Source organism: Ochotona curzoniae, unplaced genomic scaffold (genome assembly GCF_017591425.1).
Source record: "Ochotona curzoniae isolate NIBS_2020 unplaced genomic scaffold, NIBS_Ocur_1.0 contig_3520, whole genome shotgun sequence".
Classification (NCBI taxonomy): domain Eukaryota; kingdom Metazoa; phylum Chordata; class Mammalia; order Lagomorpha; family Ochotonidae; genus Ochotona; species Ochotona curzoniae.
The window spans coordinates 30810353-30828491 of record NW_024465894.1 but is presented as its reverse complement, the minus strand read 5'-3'; positions in this window follow the sequence as shown (position 1 = coordinate 30828491).

Here is an 18139-nt window from a genome sequence, read left to right as displayed (position 1 = left end):
CCCAGTCAGCCCTCTAGAGGCATTATTTTGTGTAAGGAGGCAGAGGCTATGGGACAGCACTGTGCATGCACTGATCTGGGAGTGAACTCATTTCTGGCTCAGTGAACTGCAACAACGTGGCATCCTACGGGTTCCACCCAAGACAGGTCCAGGCATCCCTCAGACCTGACGGCCAACAGATCAAGAACTCTGCTAGTGGCACATCAGCTGCCAGTTTTTACAGTGTGGCAAAGGCTTTAAGACTGCAGGGACAACAGTGAGCTGTGATGCACTGAGCTGGGAGCAAATTCACTGAGCTCAGTGCATTGCACTAGTCTCACATGGAAAATAATGCCGATTTTGGCATTGTACAACTCAAAACAAGTCCATGTGGGCCTCAGACCTAATGGGCAACAGGTTCCTGCAAGCTAAGCACCACATTAACCTAGCTATATAGGACTCCTATGTCTCCCTAATCCTGGAAACTGCTCCAACTGGAAGTGGGAGAAAGGTTGTACAGACAACGGTGCAGCCTCAGCACAGCATCACAGGAGGCAGAGCATCGAGCCAGGAGCTGGGGATATGGAGACCAAAGTGAAAATCTAACATAAGAACCCAGACCTGGAACTCGCTGGAGGGAGTGGCACATGTGACTGCAAACAAAGAACTGTGTACCAACCACAATAAATAAAAATAAACTGTAGACCTGTGGGTGACACAGCTTAGAAACCTGCCCCAAGGAGAAGACTCTGATAACCAGAACTACAATGACCAAGAGCAAAAGAAGAGACAGAGGCACAATGAATATTACTGAAGACTCCCCGGCAAAGGAGCAAAACCTTATGCCAACCTCAGAGTTAACTGAGGAATACGTCAAGAAAATGGGAGATACAGAATTCAAAACACTTGTTATAAAGCTTCTTATCAACAACGAGAAGCATGTAAAGCAGTCATTCAAGGAATTTAAGGAACATGTCACAGAGGAAATGAATCAAATGAAAGCTGATATATCAGAAATGAAGAATACAGTGGAACAAACTAGAAGTACAATGGAACAGAATGAAGGAAGCAGAAGAAAAAATCTCAGAATTGGAAGATATTTCCTGTCACCAGGGAGAAACCAACAAAAAGCTAGAAACAGAGCTGGGTCTAGCTAAAAAAGGTATTCAAGAATTGAAAGATACTATTAAAAGGCCAAATAGAAGAGCTACGGAAGTCCCAAAAGGTGCAGAAACAGAAGCTGGGCTTAAAAATGTGTTCAATGAAGTACTGAGGAAAATTTCCCTAATCTAGAGAAGAATTGGGAAACAACATCCAAGAGGAACACAGAACTCCCAACAGGCTTGATCAAAAACGATCTTCACCACGACACATGATCATCAAGCTCTCTTCAGTCAAACATAAGGAAAAGATCCTTAAATGTGCATGTGAAAAAAAAACTCAATTGACATATAAAAGGAATGCCAATTAAATTCACAGGAGATCTCTCACAGGAAACTCTACAGGCCAGAAGAGAATGGAATGACATATTACAGACTCTAAAAGCAAAAAATTGTTGGCCAGGGATAACGTACCAGGCAAAGTTTTCCTTTTTCTTTGAAATGAAATAAAATTCTTCCACAGTAAATAAAACATAAAAGAATATGCCTCGTCTAAACCTGCCCTATAAATGATACTTCAAGATGCTCTATTGACAGAGAAGAGGAATGGCACCCACCAAAACCAAAGGTAAAAGCAAAGAACATCCCGGCAAAATAACAACAGAAGACTAAATCAATGAACAACCCATTGCTAAAATGACAGGATCAAATTACAACCCATTCATATTAACCCTGAATGTAAGTGACTTAAACTCATCAATCAAACACCGTAGGTTAGTAGATTAGATTAAAAAACACAAAACCCACCTCTTTGTTACCTGCAGGAGACATAGCTCATCAACAAAGATCAGAGGAAACTGTAGCTCATGGATTTCCATTTTCTTCTTTTTTAGTTTCATTTCTTCAAAATGCTTTCTTGCTCATTACATTCCTCACTGACTCATAGATCATACAGTAGCATCATTTTCTTCAGGAAGGTTCTTGATTTTCTTTTCATTTCTTCAGTAACACATCAGTCATCCAGTAGCATGCTATTTAAGTTCATGGTGTTGTTAATTTCTTTTTTTCCTGTTGCTGATTTTGTTTTGTGGATTTTCATTTGAGGGGATGTACAGTAACTGTGTAATGGAGACTATCATATTCAGTAGCATGTTATTTAATTTCATGGTATTGTGAATTTCTATTTTTCTTCCTGTTGTTGAGGGAAATCCCAGGACCTATGGAACTGTATCATAAAATGATAATAACAATGAAAAATGAACTGTAGTTAAAAAAATAAGATGCTTCCTGTGCAGAGTGGTCAGTGGCCCACCCATAAGAACCCCACCCTGCAGCTGGTCCACAAACCAGCTCTCTCTCTCACATCCAAACCGCTTTCCCTAGACCCCAGGCTAGGGAGACAGACTTTGGTCAGCTTCTCCTGCCTCTTACTGGCCAGTATAATAGGTGTCCTCTCCCTCAAAGACAGGCATCACAGGTGGAGTGTGGGCTCAATGGGCTGTGGCCCTACCTGGCTCAGCACACGGCCAAGTCAGGTGGGGAGTTATCTGCCACAGTCATTCCCTGTCCCGACCGACACAGCCCCTGTGATGGAGAGTACAAGCAGGAAGAATCTCACTTAAATGGCCACTGGGTCAAGCCCTGGGAGACCCGTTCCTTGCCTTTGCCTCTTTACGCAAAATGGTGCCCAAATCAGCTTCAGGGGGCTGACCGGGCTGTGAAATCCATCCTGTTCTCACACTGCCCGACTGGGATCTGCTGCTCTGTCTCTGCTCCTGTTCAAATCAAACAGACCAGCAGGACGGACAGTTCTTTGTCTGGGTTCACCTCCCAAGCTCCCAGTGAAAGTCCCTTCCCATCTGGTTGCTGGTGGAATTCAGATCGCTGTTAGCTGAATGCTGCTGGAGTATCAGTCACTGCAACACCACACTGCTGTGCCCGCTGCTTTCCTGTGTCTGTCAGTCTCCAGGCACCCCTCCACTGTTGTTCTGTCCTTTTCTGTTTCCTGGAATGTGTCCTCTCTGCTTCATCCTGATTAAATGTTTTTCCGTCCGTTTAAACGTGTCCTTACCCTATTCCGCCATCGTGATTCTCCTAATTTTAGTGTCCTTCTTGTAAATTCTTTTTATGTATTATACTTTATCAACCCTATAGCCTTCCTCTATATGAGGGAGCTCACACAAACATAACTTCTCATGTTTACAGACCTTTTCTTTAAGGACTTATTTTTATTGATTTGAAAGGTACGGTTAGAGAAAGAGAGAACTCTTTCATCCACTCCACCCACTGGTTCACTTCCTAAATGGCTGCAAAGGGTAGGGCTGGGCCAGGCTGAATCTGGGTTTCCCATGTGGGTGCAGGAGCCCAACCACTTGCTTTCCCGAGCGCATTAACAGGGGGCTGGATTGGATGTAGACCAGCCAGGACTCACCCCCATGGGACAGGCAACAACTTCACCTACTACACAACAGACCGGCCCTTCACAGACAGGAAACAGATCCCCCGAAATGACACACTCAAGAGAATTGCAAGAATATGCCTTGTATTGTATGTAATGGATCCTTGAGGGATAATACATGAGGCCGCTTCAAAAAGTTGATGAAAAAATGAGATTAAAAGAGAAGTTTATCATGGTGTATCATACATTTCCCGTGAACTCTCTGAAGACTCCTTGTGCATGTGAATATCAACAGTTTTGCACCAAAATAAACTTGCCTTTTAGATGTATCTCTACGGACTTTGTGAAGTACATGCATTTATAAAAATCAGAGGTAGAGTAAGATGAGGAAAACTTTTTTAAAAAAAAGATTTATTTATTTTTATTGCAAAGTCAGATATACAGACAGCAGAAGAGACAGAAAGGAAGATATTCCATCCGTGAATTCACTGTCCAAGGGGCCACAACGGCTGGTGCTGAGTCAATCCAAAGCCAGGAGCCAGGAGCTTCTTCCAGGTCTCCCACGAGGGTGCAGGGACCCAAGGCTTTGGGACGTCCTTGACTGGTTTCCCAGGCACAAGCAGGGAGCTGGATGGGTAGCGGGGCCACTGGAATTAGAATCTATGCTCATATGATATCCTGGCACATTAAAGGTGAAGACTTTAGCCACAAGGCTACTGCGTCAGACCCAGGAAAACATTTTTTACTTTTGTTATTAGTTGTCCTACATTTCTAAGCTCTTTCCTGTACGTTTTAAAGTTTTAGTTTCTGATTTGTCATTTCCTTTCTGAAAATTGGTCTTGCTAAGGAGGGTTTCAAGGAACCATTCCCTTGGAAAACGCTTAAATAAGACATTAATCTTCTTTTTAGTATCTTATTTTATAATAACTTTAAGAAAAAAAAAACACAGAAAAATCTGGAAAGTCAAATAATCAAGGCAAGGGTTGTTTTAGGTCATTTCCTGCAAGCTGAAGTCAATAGGCACAGCTTTCTTCCCAGGGCAGTTTGTACCCACTCTGCTTTTTATTGTTATCATAATTATTTTTAAAAATCAGTCAACATGGAGTCTACATAACTTAGCCAGATGTGTGTAATATGTCATCTTTATGAAGACAAATCGACATGATGAATATAAACTCATTGGCACGGCTCCTGGCACACTGGTGTGTCCAAAGTTGTGTCTTTTACATTTGTCTTCTGCTTTTTAAAAATCATGCTTGTCTGGGGTCAACACCAGGTAAGTCGCCATCTGTGGTGCTGGCATCCCACGTGGGTGCCAGTTTGAGTCCTGGCTGCTCCACTTCCCATCAGGCTCCCTGTGAAGGGACTGGGAAGGCAATGGAAGACAGCTCAAGTGCTTAGGTCCCTGCGCTCAAGTGGGAGACCCAGAGGAAGCTCCTGGCTACTGGATTTGGCCTGGCCAACAAAAAAAAAAAAAAAAAAAAAAAAAAGAGACAAAGAGACGTATCATTTGCTGGCTGTTGCAGCCATTTAGGGAGTTGAACTTGCAGATGGAAGATGCCTGCCCTCCCTCCCTGTGTGTGTGTGTGTGTGTGTGTGTGTGTGTGTGTGTGTGTGCATAACTCTGTCTTTCAAATAACTGAATAAACTTTAAAAAAAAACCCTTGTGGTGAAGAATAAAATAAAATTGTGGTTATTTGGTGGGAGCACTCCCTGGCGTACATGCTCTCTGTGTGTATGGGTGGAGAAGGACTAGCACAGTCTTTATTCTGAAGCACTTCCTAACCTGAGATCTTGGCCCAGGGTCATCTGACCAGCTCTCTGGGGCACCCTGAGCATGTCCACATATCCTGTAAACATCCAGTGGCCATGATTTGGAGATGGCTGAGTGAGAGTGTGGAATGACATTGGCCATGGACGTGATGTTTAGCATGGCAACTAAGAATGGGTAATCGACAATGCTTCAGGCTCGGTTTCCCAGAAAGTGGATCTCCATGGATGAGGCTTTGCGAAGACAGTTTCCACCTGTAGTGTCAGCCTTGGGGACCCCATGTGCTCCTTGGACCTGGATGTCATTGTCTCTTCCGGAAACTGACAGCCCCACAGGGAGGGTAGGCATGGAATCTGCCTGCCATCTCCACCTGTCCCGAGCCTTCCTTGGCTCTCACCTGCATGATGCCCACAGATTCCTCCCTGGACTTTCCCTGTTTGCATCTTTGTTCCCAGTAGCTCAAGATCACCACTCACCCTCTGCTTATAACACTGCATTGGTTTCCCTGGCAGAGCGACTCTTCCCCACCCTCTGCCAGGGCCACCTGGACCACAGGAGCGCTAGCTCAGATCCTGCATCCTGTGTCTGAGAGCCTGGCTTTGGACCCTGGCTCTGCTCCAGTTCTAGCTTCCTGCCAATGAACATCCAGAGAGGTAGTAGGTGATGGGTCCCTCTGCTATTCATGTGGGAGACCCAGATGGATCAGACCTGTGGCTTGGGCCTCACTTAGCTCTCACTGTTGCAGGCACTGGGGGAGTGAATGAATGGACAGGAGAACTCTTTCTTTGTTGGACAGTCACAGTAAGGGTAAACGTCCCCCTTGGTTTTTGCTTCGGGGGAGCTGGCCACAGTATCTCTTCTGTATGAACCTGCTTTTCCTTAGTAGAGTGCCTGTCACTCAGCACTGTCATCTTGCATACCTTGGTGGCCTTATTGTAATTTAATCTTTATCTAATTTTGTAGAGCCTATGCATTAATTCTTTTATTAACCTCATTCAATGTTTTTTTCTTCATTTGATGGGCAGAGAGATGGGGACACAAACACACATGCGTGCACATGAATAAGCTAGCTCCTGGCCACTAGTTCACTCCCCACTGCCTCTACCTGCCAGAGTCTGAGGATGGAAAAAACCAGGAATTTCATCCAGGTTTCCCTGTCTGAGCATGGGAACTCAGTCACCTGAGCCGTCACCACTGCTCCCAGGACGCACAATGGCAGGGAGCTGGAGGCAGGAGCCAGAGCTGGGTCCACGAACATCCTAATCAGATTTCCATCCACTCAGTCCCCACTGCAGTGATGATGAAAATGTACCTTGATCTCATGCAAGTTGAAAGTAGAGCTGTGGTCACTGTGGGGAAGCGGACAGAGAGAGAGTGGGTCATGAGTTCCCAGACACAGGCAGCAGAAATGCATTGTAGCTTTCTAAGACACACACACTATATATTTATAAAGAATGAAAGAAAAGGATTTATTTTATTTCTTTGCAAGGCAAGATTATGGTGGGAGGTCCTTGGGTACTTGGCTCTGCTGCTTTCCCAGGAGCATGAGCAGGAACTGGATTAGAAGTGAAGCCAGGATTTGAGCTGGGAAGCCAGTGCTGCAGACGGTGACTCAACCCACTGTGTCACAGCACCGGTCATTACATAGCTTACAAGGTGCCAGAAGAGTCTCAACACAAGAAAATGACAAATGCTTAGGGAGCTAGAATGATTTTCTCATTCTACGCCTTATTGCATAGACTAAATGATCACACTCTATCACTTAAATATGTGTAAAAAAATTCCAGAGCTGAGCATTGATTTCAAGCCCACGTCAATGGTGTTCCTGTTAGGTGAGGAAGTCAGATGGAAAATGAGCACGTGGTAAGCTCTAATGAGATCCTAGTAGGAAGCCAAGAATGAAAATGCTTGAGGAATCGATGGAAAATCCTGAAATCCATGAAGACAAGGAGTTAAAAATGCCTGTTTTAGACAAGACCTCTCCGGAAGGCCACTTTAAATGGCAAGCACTGGTTTCTGGAAGCTTCTGGTTAGACTGATCAAGCAAAAGTGAATGAGACGCTTTCTCTTCTGGGAGGCATGGACAAAGAATTTTTGTCTTTCTATAAAATTCCATGGATTATTTCAAGTAAACGATTGCTTTGTGTTCAAAATGTGGGTTAGCAATCGATACCACATTTGCTCGTGTTCAGCTGTTAAAGTGACAATTATTGGGGCTGGCATCTTAGTTCAGCGGGTTAAGGTGCTGCTTGTCATGTCGGCATCCCACATGGGAGGGCCAGTTAGACTCTCTGTCAATCTACTTCCGATCCGGCTCTCTGCTAATGTGTCTGGGAAGTCGACAGACGGCGGCCCACGCACTTGGGTCCCTGCTGCCCACATGGGGCACCTGGATGGAGATCCTGGCTCCTGCCTGTTGCTATTATTTGGGGAGTGAACCAGTGAATGGATACTCTGTGTCTCTCCTCTTGCCACACACCTTTTCAAAAAAGAAGAGACTGCTTGGCTCCCTAGAAGATGGGGCAGGCTGGACACTGTCATTTTCTCAGTGGTGCTATAAGCTGGGCTCTGCCCTCAGGGTATCCCATCTCTTCCACGTCACCATCTCCTGTTGCATTTAAGAAATGGTTGGGGTGGGGAAGGCCACACTTCAACCTGATTTCTGCCTTTGCCAGTCCCAGGCCAATCCTGATCTTCCCAGGATGCTATTTTATTCTGGATTAAATGGAGGAGGCAAGGAGGCGCCTTACATGGTTTTTACCAAGTCTCTCGGGTGAAAAGGTGAGTGAGGCCATGACTCCAATGAATGTTCTTGCCCCCCTTCTCCGCAGAAATAACGGATGGACCAGAGAAGCAGAGCCGCTGTTGAGCCAACACCTGCACTGCCTGCCTCTGACAGGTGGGCCCTGAGAATGTGCAGGCTTTCAGAGCAGCAGCCAGCGGCCAGGCCTGTAGCCACAGCTGGCCTGGCTGGCTTCCGCAGACCTCTTGGCTGGTGTGTGGATCTTTGGCTTCTTGGAATCTCCTGCAACTGTTTAGTCGATGGTTTCTTTCCCCGCCTTGAGAGAGTGCAGGGTGCTGGGAGATTTGTTACTTTGGGAAGCTTGCCACAGTTACAGATGCCTTGCTAACCTCTCCTGAATGACATATTTATTTGATCATCTTTGATAAGTGGGTTGTTTGCGACTCAGTGACGGAAGGAATTATTTGTATTTCGAACTTGAAAGGCGGACCGTCTGAGAGCCATGACTAAGCTGTAAGTATGGAAAGGTCACTCATACTTGCTTAACATTTTGCCATAGATCATCTTCTGAATCCTCTGTTTTTATTATTTTGATCTATTGAAAAAAAAAAAAAAGAAACTTTGTAAAATGCGAGAGCTGGAATTTGGAACATGACAGGATTGTTCAAGATTCCTGCAAGCGGAGGAGGAAGCACTTCATTGACAAATGTGCTAAGCGGGTTGTGTTCAAGTTGCGCTCTTTGCTCTTGATTTTAACGACTTGGAATTCCTTGGATTTGAAGCAGCCTGGATTTGGTTTCCTGCTGAGATTCGGTCAGGGTGACATTCTGACTTGGCAGAGTTAAGAGCCACTTTGCTGAGTCATGTTTCTCTTAACTTCGGCCAGGTTTCCGTAAGCCCAAGTACTAGAGTTCGGTCACTTTGCAGGTGTCTGGAACTGTTCCCAGTGTCTGTTGGGAAGTAAAGAGTCAGCCATAAACATTTGGCCATAAAGAAATGCAAAGGAATTTCTTTTTTTCCCACCAGGGTTGGCCCTACCTCTGGTAATTTAGGCATCTAGTGCCAAAGTCCGTGTGTTCAAGGTTGATTCTGAGGCTAGCCAATCAGCTGAGCTCTAAACAATTGGTGTGAATTTTTCTCTTTAGTCTTCGCAGTACCTCTTGGAGATCAATTGCCAACACAGGTCCTGTTTTCGAATACGAGCCAGTTTTACTTATTTTGGCTGAAGCCACCCAGCTAATAAGTGACAGAGCCAAGATGTGAACCCTGGGAGGTGTGACATTCGTGTTGTTATTATCCACAATTTGTTCTGAGTTGGAAAGAATGTGGTTCTTGGCCACTTACTTCAAGCCACTAGGAGCTGTGAAAACGGAGCATGGCGGGAGAAGCGGGGGAGGTCTTCAAGGAGCCAACAGGTGGGAAAAGGAGGCTCTTTAGAACAAATTCCCTCAGAAACAAACAAGTACACCCAATGAAACATGGGAGCGGTGGGTATTGGCGTTTGGAGCAGGACCTTAAATTACTCTTTGGACAAGTATCAGAGAGCCTGGTTCAAACCCCAGCCACTCCACTTCCAGTTAATGGCCCAGGAGAGGCAGCATGTGGTGGTTCGAAGCAGGTGATGGCCCCGGTATCTGGGGCCTTGACAACTCTGTGAAAGGCCAGGAATGAGTTCTAGGCCCCCTTGGTGCTGGGTAGGTGAAAACAAAATGATTTGTTTGGGCAGGCTGTTGCCAGAAGCTAAGGTGCAGTGCAGGGATCAAGTCCTGGCTGAAATCCCAGCTTCTTGCTAATGAGTATCCTAAGTGACAGAGGGTGATGGCTTGAGACGCTGGGTCCCTGACACCCACGTGGGAGACCCTGATGGAGTTCCTCCTGGCTTTCTGGCCTTGAGGACTCAAACCAGTGACTGAGAGCAATGTGTTTCTCTGCTTTCAAATAAATCAAATTAGTCTCTTTTTTAAAAAAGAAATGTTCACACCTTAAAAAAAAACTTGACTTCTAGCAACCAGGTTCCCATCAGGCGACGGAAAGCCCGCAGGAACTGTAACCTGTCAAGTTTAATATGGAGGGATATCAGCGGTAACAAGGGACTGAAGTAACGGCCATTTGGCTGGTGAGGAGTAAAGAGGACTGTGCAGAGTGGCCGCCTCCAGCCCTGGGCAAGTCCTCCCTCTGCAGGGAAGGAGCTGACCTGGGTGGGGAGGACCAGGCTCCTCAGATGGTGGCTCGGGGCGGCATCCTCTGGGATGCTGAGTAGCCACAGTGGTGGACCTCTGCTGGTAGCGCTGCTGTTTGCTGCCCCGCCTGCGCTTGGAGCAGTGGGAGCAGCCCAGCTGACCTGGAAAACACCGCAAGTAGGCTTCCATGTATTCGTGGAAAATGTAATTAAATGATAGGCTTGTCATGGAGTGAAAAAGTGTTTGAAATGCATGCCCATAAGAGGACTTCATGCAGTTCGTGGAAGCCTGTATTATTAAAAGACCATGCATGACTTTCAAAAATTCTTTCTTTCAATAAAATATTTACTTCTCTTTTTGGAAATAAACAATATTTATTATAAATTTCAGAAAGACATTCCTGTTATACCAGTCAGTTTTGACGATAGACTGTCAGGAATCAGAAAGTATAAGAAGGCAAGATACCAGTGACCTAATAATATTATGCCCACTTCTGTAATTATACCATTAGTTGTCCTGAAAAAAGGTAATACTTCTGAAGAGTGTTAGACATAGCTCTAAGTGACTATAGCATAATTTGCATTTTGTGTTTTATTACTTTCCAACCTTTGAAAGACAGGCCTTGGGGATAACATTCTATAGCACTGAATAAATTGCAAGTCCGAAGAATATTTCTCTCCACTAGCATAGCCTATGGAACCATCCTCCTGATTCTCTTCCCATGTTTTGTCTTGTTGGTTAGCAACCGTTTACACTGTCAAGTTCAAACTGCCCTTACATTTTTCTATGGAGAAGATATCTGTCCAAAATTGTTAACATTCCATATTCAGCCCCCATCCTGAAAGAGGACAGAGATCAAGTTTAATTAATACTGTTTTTAAATGCACACAAATCTAACTTTGTTTTTTAAAGCAAATAAAAGGAATAAAAATGACTCATTCGCTCCCCAAGTGGCCACAGCAGTTGGAGCTGAGCCAATCTGCAGCCAGGAGCCAGAAGCTTCTTCTGGGTTTCCACGTGAGTGTAGGATCCTGTACTGCTTTTCCAGGCTACAGCCTGGGAGCTGGACGGGAAGAAGAGCAGCAGCCAAGATTAGAACCCACGCCCATATGGGATCTCGGTGCCTGCAAGATGATAACTTTAGCCACTAGGTTATTGCGCCAGGCCCTCAAAATTCTTTGCACTAAGATCAACATGCTTTAATTCTATTTTCCCACATGCTTTTTGAAGTACTACTGTATTATATAATTTTCCCCCAGTGTTAGGTATTAATACTTCCTACAGTGGAATGTGAGAGTTTTAGCTACCTTAAAAACTCTCTTCCTTCATAAACATTCTTTTATTCACAGACACACACACTTTACACACATTTTTGAAATACTAGTTTTTTTATGATACAAATTTCTGTGAACTTTTTGTGACATCTTCAGTATGAATGGATGTCAACTCTTTTTTTGCACTAAAATAAGCGTAATTTGTAACTCCATTCCCATACTCTTGTACATAATAAATTATTTTTGATGAGCTCAGTAGAATATTAGATAATGGATACCCAAGAGTGGTAGCTTGGATTGTGTCTCCTTCAAAATCATAGATTCAAGTCCCAACCTTCAGTACGTAACGTAATCTTATTTGGAAGTGGAGTAGCCGGGACTCCATCTGGCACCCAATGGGATGTGGTGCTGCAGGTGGTAGCTTATCTCACTATACCACAACGTAGGCCCTGAGATGACTCTTGAGATTGTATTTTCTGGGGAAATAATGAGGTGAGATCAAGCTACAGCCAGAGCTGCAGCTAGAGACAGAGATGGGTGGGGAGGAGGACAGAGCACCTGGAGGGCGTCAGGGAGGGTTGCTTTGTTTTGGAAGCACATCCTTTTACTGCAGCCTGCCTTTGGTTCAAACAGGAGGATAGAAACTGAAGTTGCAAAAAGAGAGAGCACCCCAAAGGCAGGGGGAAAGAGAGGGGCTGCCAATGGAATGAGCACCCCCCAAAGGCAGGGGGAAAGAGAGGGGCTGCCCTTGGAATGGACACCCCAAAGGCAGGAGGGCTACAGGGCCCATGTAAAATCACAGCTGACCTTGGCCTCGAGGGGAATACTTTCTGCGTTATAACTGGTGAGAGGAAAACAGAAAGAGAGTTTGGGGCAATGCAGGGATGACTAAGTCCCCACCTGGTTTCCATTTTCTCAATGAAGTTTGACACCAAACATCTTTCTCTCCGACTAGGCCAAGAAGTGAGGACATGTCCAGCAGAATGTGGTAACTTGGCAAAGGGGGATAAAATCGCACAGCTTCTCACTCCTGCACAAAGCTTTCGATTTTCATAGAGTGGGGGCAACCTGCTGTTGGTTCATTCTCTTGGATCTACTTGTTTGTGGTTTTGCTGAAAGAGCATGGATGGATGGAGTCTATGGACTGAGACCAATCTGAGGGTCCCTCCTTCTCCGCCCTCATGACCACCGACCTCTTCTGTTTCTTTCTCCTCTGACTGTGCAGCTGCTTCCTGCTGGACTGGCCTTTGCATTCACTCCAGCTTGGCAAACGGAGTGACCAGTAATAAAGACCCTCTCTTCATGGTGGGCACCTGTCGGCACCCATGAAGAACTTGAAGAGAAGGGAGTCCAGTTTTCCCTCTGAGGGTCAAAGTGGAGAATGTGCAGACATTTGGGGAAAGGAGAAAAGCTCCCCACTGGAAGATATGAACCCCACTAGTGACTGAGCACCTTGGTTACAAAGAGCAGAAACGGAGAAAAGGAGCTGCAACTTTAGGGACTTGAGATAACAGATATGGAGTGTTCCCCATATCACCAAGAAAGTCACTGATAAAGTGGGTGTGGACAGGACAACCATTCGGCTTGGTAATTAGGGTGCCACTTGGGGGTACTTGAATGCCACATCAGACTGTACCCAAGTTCACGTTCCAGCTCCACTTCCAATCCTTCCTGTGGATGTGCACCCTGGGACGCAGGAGAGAGTGGATCCAGGAGTTGGATTTCTGCCGTTCCCATGGGGGACGCTGGCTGAGCTCCTGACTCCTGGCCATTGAAGGCATCTGCAGAGTCAACCGGAAGCTGGCAGATATCCCTCTGTCTGTCTGCCTTTCAAAATAAATAACAACCAAACAAACGCCCTTGGTTCTCAAACTTTGTATCCTCGGCACCTGGGGAATGTGTGAATCTGCAAAGTTTAACCCTCTCCTACGTCAGGGAGCCAGAACCCGGCTGCCTGACTCGCTTTGCTAAGGATTTGGGTGTGTAGGCATGTGTGGGAACCACAGCTCCTGCTGACTGACCCCAAACCTTCAGGTTCTGGTTGCAAGACCCTCCCCCTGGTGAGGCCACAGCAAGCTCCAGACATCACACTGGTTCTTCCAGCTCCCAGGCTCTGACCTTGGCCTCACTAAATGTCCTGGCTCCACTGGTACACCGAGACACATCAAGAAGATGCCGATCCTTTCTGTCTCCATGACAACGAATTCTCATTGTCAATCAAGAGGATGGCTTGAGCTTGTTTATGCTGTCTGTCTCCGGGACAAGAATTACCAGCCCTGTGCACTCTTCAGAATCACCTTGGCAAGTGTTTCAAAATGTCAGTGGCTGGCCATCCTCCAGGGGTTCTTGAAATCTGAGCCTTGAATGCTATGATTCAGATGTCATATTTTCTTTGGTTCTGCAAGTGTTGCCCAGGGCACCAGGAGACTTGGTATGGAGCATGAAGAGGGGGGAAGGCCAGGTTCCACCTCTTTATGCCCCTAGAGCTCACACTTGGTTCCAGTCAGACCCACAGGCTTTTGTTCTGGAGCTGGACAATAGTCTACCCAGACAATGAGCAACCAACCCTTAGGAAAGCTCGCTACACTCTCATGCAGCGTAAACCTAACCATATCAGCTAAACTACACACGTTCACATCTTCTCTGGGAGATTTTCAGGAAATTCTAAGCTCCTCCCTCCAAAACACCAGGGTTGGGTGGGGGGCTGGAGTCAGCATCAGCAGGAAGAATCTCAGTGGGTCAGGAGATGGGAGAGACCAGGCAGAGAGAGGCTGTGTGGCTGGGTCCTTATAGAGCAGCTGCCGTTTGTTCCAGAAGAAAGTGGTCTTGGGCCACCCTGCCCATCCTGATGGCTGGCTGACCAGTCTCCAGATATTTGCTCCAAAGCAAATAGCAAAGGTAGACATGAAAGTTTTGCTGAACTCCGGAAATCGACCATTCCTCTCATCTATGCCATGTGGACGATGCCCTTCTGCTCCAGTACTTGTGGAGGCTGCTGCCCCTCACCGCCCCCAGGGCCATGGTTCCCACACTCTGGGTTTCATCAGTCACGTGCCACTGGCCTCAGGCTTTCACATGAGGAGAGAACTTCTGAGCTGCAATGCCGAGTTGTGGGCTGTGTGCAAAGCTTCCAGAAGAGGCCTCCTAGGAGTATGTGTGTGGGGGGGGGCAATAAAACATCCTGCTAGAAGCAGATAGACAAGGAGGATGGGAAAGAGAAGGAACAATGAGTAAAGTGACTCGTCAATCTGCTTCCCATGAAGTTAGCACTCCAAGGACCAGCTATCAGAATACAGATTGTGTAGGTGGAGTTTGGCCAGAGACTGGGCTTGGTGCTGGGTGCTTGGATCCTAAACACTGGATCCTAAGCTTGGAGAGATCAGCCAGTGTTTGAAGATGGCTTTGAGTGGGATAAAACTGGATACATTTGGTGCCTGCACGATGACTCAATGGCTAATCCTCTGATTTACAGTACCACCATCCCATATGGGCCCTGGTTCGTGTCCCAGGTGTTCTACTTCCTATCCAGTTCCCTGTGTATGGTCTTGGAAAGCAGTGGAGGATAGCTCAAAGCCTTGGGATCCTGCAGTCACGTGGGACACCCAGAAGAAGCTCCTGGCTTTGGGTTGGCTCAGCTCTGGCCATTGTGGTCATTTGGGGAATGAACCAATGAATGGAAGATCTTTCTCTCTGTCTCTTCTCTATATACTGCTTTTCTAATAAAACAAAATAAATCTTAAAAAAAAAAAAAACCCAACGAATTTGGCACATCTGAACTGTTCTCTGAGTACTGCTCCTGAATACCTTGATTTCCAGAGGTTATTAGTCAAGATTTCATTCTCCTGGGCTCTAGTTTGAAATGACCCTATCTAAGCTGTCTTCTCGGAGCACTGCTCAGAGTTCACACGTGGGATTTGGGGCTGGGGCCTCGTGGCCTTTTCTTCTTTTGGTGTGAAATGTGCAGTCCCCAGCCCCTGGCAGTTTCTCTTGTCCTTAGCGGAGAAGACAGCTTTCCATCAGGGTGTGTCCTTACATAATGGATGTCCTCGCCCTCACAATTATTTACAGCAATGGAAATGTGTTAAGGAAAAGCTGTTCCTGCTATGGGCTTTGCAGTTGAACTTGATGTTGGCAAGTCTTATATGTAAGACTATATGTAAGACTTCAACACCTTATATGTAAGGTGTTAAAGTGTGAAGAAGATTTGTTCCAATACTTTTCTTAGTTGGGCAAGTGATACGCTGTACAATTAATGAAGGTAGTAGCAGGTCATAAAGAGGCTTAACTAAATTTCTGTTGATTTTATTTAGTTATAAATTCAACGAATTTTGATGGAGGCCATTTGTGTGCAAGATGTGAGGGTGAGGAGTGGGCACACGAGGGTCAGCCTGAGTCAAACCATCCTGGGCAAGAGCCTAGAGCATGCAGAAAGTCTGTGGAATGACTTTCATTGTCTTGGTGTCTTGTAAAATTTTTCCGTTCCCAGTGGAAAAGATGAATTGCCACTGGCTCTTCTTGATGCGGAGGAAGTCTGGAGGGAAGGTAGATGCCAGCAGGGCTGCTTCTCTGGCTCCTGTCCCAGTGCTGGCTGGGGAAGGGTCATGGAAAGTATGTGGATTGGAGCCATGTGGTGGCTCATCAGGCTAAGACTCCACCTGCAGCACCGGCATCCCATAGGGAACCAGTTTATGTCCTGGCTGCTCCACTTCCCATCCAGCTCCCTGCTTGTGGCCTGGGAAAGCAGTGGAGGATGGCTCAAGTCATTGGGACCCTGTGCCTAGATAGGAGACCTGGAAGAAGCTCCTGGCTTCTGGCTTTGGGTCAGCTCAGCTCCAGCTGTTGTGGATATTAGAAGCTCTCTTCTCTCTGTCTCTCTCCTTCTCACCATAAATCTGCCTTTCAAATAAAAATAAATTGTTGAAAAGAAAAAAAAAGAAGAAGGGCCCGGCAGCCTGGCCTAGAGGCTAAAGGCCTTGCCTTGAATGCGCCAGGATCCCATATGGGCGCCGGTTCTAATCCCGGCAGCTCCACTTCCCATCCAGCTCCCTGCTTGTGGCCTGGGAAAGCAGTGGAGGATGGCCCAAAGCCTTGGGACCCTGCACCCGTGTGGGAGACCTGGAAGAAGTTCCTGGGTCCTGGCTTCAGATTGGTTCAGCTCCAGCCATTGTGGTCACTTGGGGAGTGAATCATTGAATGGAAGATATTCCTCTCTGTATATGCGACTTTCCAACAAAAATAAAATAAATAAATAAGAATGCAGGGCAGGTTCCGACAAGGGATGCTGCTGTTCATCCTGGGTTTTGTGCTCTGCGAAAGCTTTGGAGGGGAAACTGAGGCTCACGCATAATGGAGGGAGCTAAGTGCTGGATCTGGGAGCGTAGGAGGGTACTGCCAAAAGCTCATGAGAACGACACCTTGCTTTTAAAACTTTTTAACATTTCATATTGTTTGAGAGTTGGGGTGGAGGAGAGGAGGGACAAAGGCGAGAGGCAAGAGGAGAGAGGAGGGAGAAGCTTGCACATGCCGGTTCACTCCCCCAAAGCTTGCAACACCTGGGACCATTCTCTGCCCTGACTTGGGCTCTGCTTCTAGTGACCTCACTTAAGAAATTTGGTGGTACAAACAGCTCCTTTATTGGCCAACGCTGTGGCTCAGCAGGGTAATCCTCCACCTCCATGTGCCAGCATTCTATATGTGTGTCGGTTTGTGTTCCAGCTGCTCTACTTCCCATCCAACTCCCTGCCTATGGTCTGGGAAAGCACAGGTGGATAGCTCATGTTCTTGGGACCCTGTGCCTGCACGGAAGACCCAGAAGAGGCTCCTGGCTCCTGGCTTTGGATCGGCTCAGCTCCAGCCTCTGCAGCCATGTTGGGAGTGAACCAGCAGACGGAAGACCTTTCTTCATCTCTCTGTAAATCTGCCTTTCAAATAAAAAAAACAAAAACCAAAAAATAAATCTAAATAAATATTAAGAAAGACCAGCCCCTTTGCTAACTTCAATTTCCTAGCAGCGATTACCGCTTCCTCTCCTTTTTTATTCACATAGCAAATGCTGCATCTGTTCTGGCCCCCAGGCTCAATCTGGTTAAACCGTAGGCCACCCTGGTCAATTCCTTCTCCTTTGCAGTGAGGGATTTAAGAACGGCATGTGGCCTGATCCCAGTCAGGGGCTCCTGGGGGAAGTTGGTTGAAGTGTATCTGCACATGTTTCCTTTGCTCTTAAAAGAAAAGGTACACTCATGTTCCCATCTCTGATCGTTTTCAAGTGAGAATGTGTCAGCCGAGTTTCAGCAGCCATTTTGTGAGTATGAGGGCAAACCTAGATAGTCTCAGGCGCTGAGGGCCATGATGTTGCTCATTCGCTGGATTTACGAGGCCTGGAGCTGCCTCACTTCATTAGTAAAACGCTACCGGTTTGTATTTGCCTGAATGCTCTCTGTCAAGTCTGCTGTAATTTGTGAGGTGTACTTGGCACCAAAGGCAGCCTTGATAAAAACCCCTGTCTGCTGGTGTAGTGATATTGAGCACACAAACAGAAAAGAGCGGGCGCAGTTGTGTTTTCCAGTCTGGTTCTGTGTCAAAAGGAGAAGCATAGGCCGGCAGGAGCCTTAGAGCATTTTGTTTCGGCTTGTGATTTGCCAGAAGCCAAAACAGGGAATGGGTTTCCTTCTCTTCCATGCTGGCTTTTCTCCTG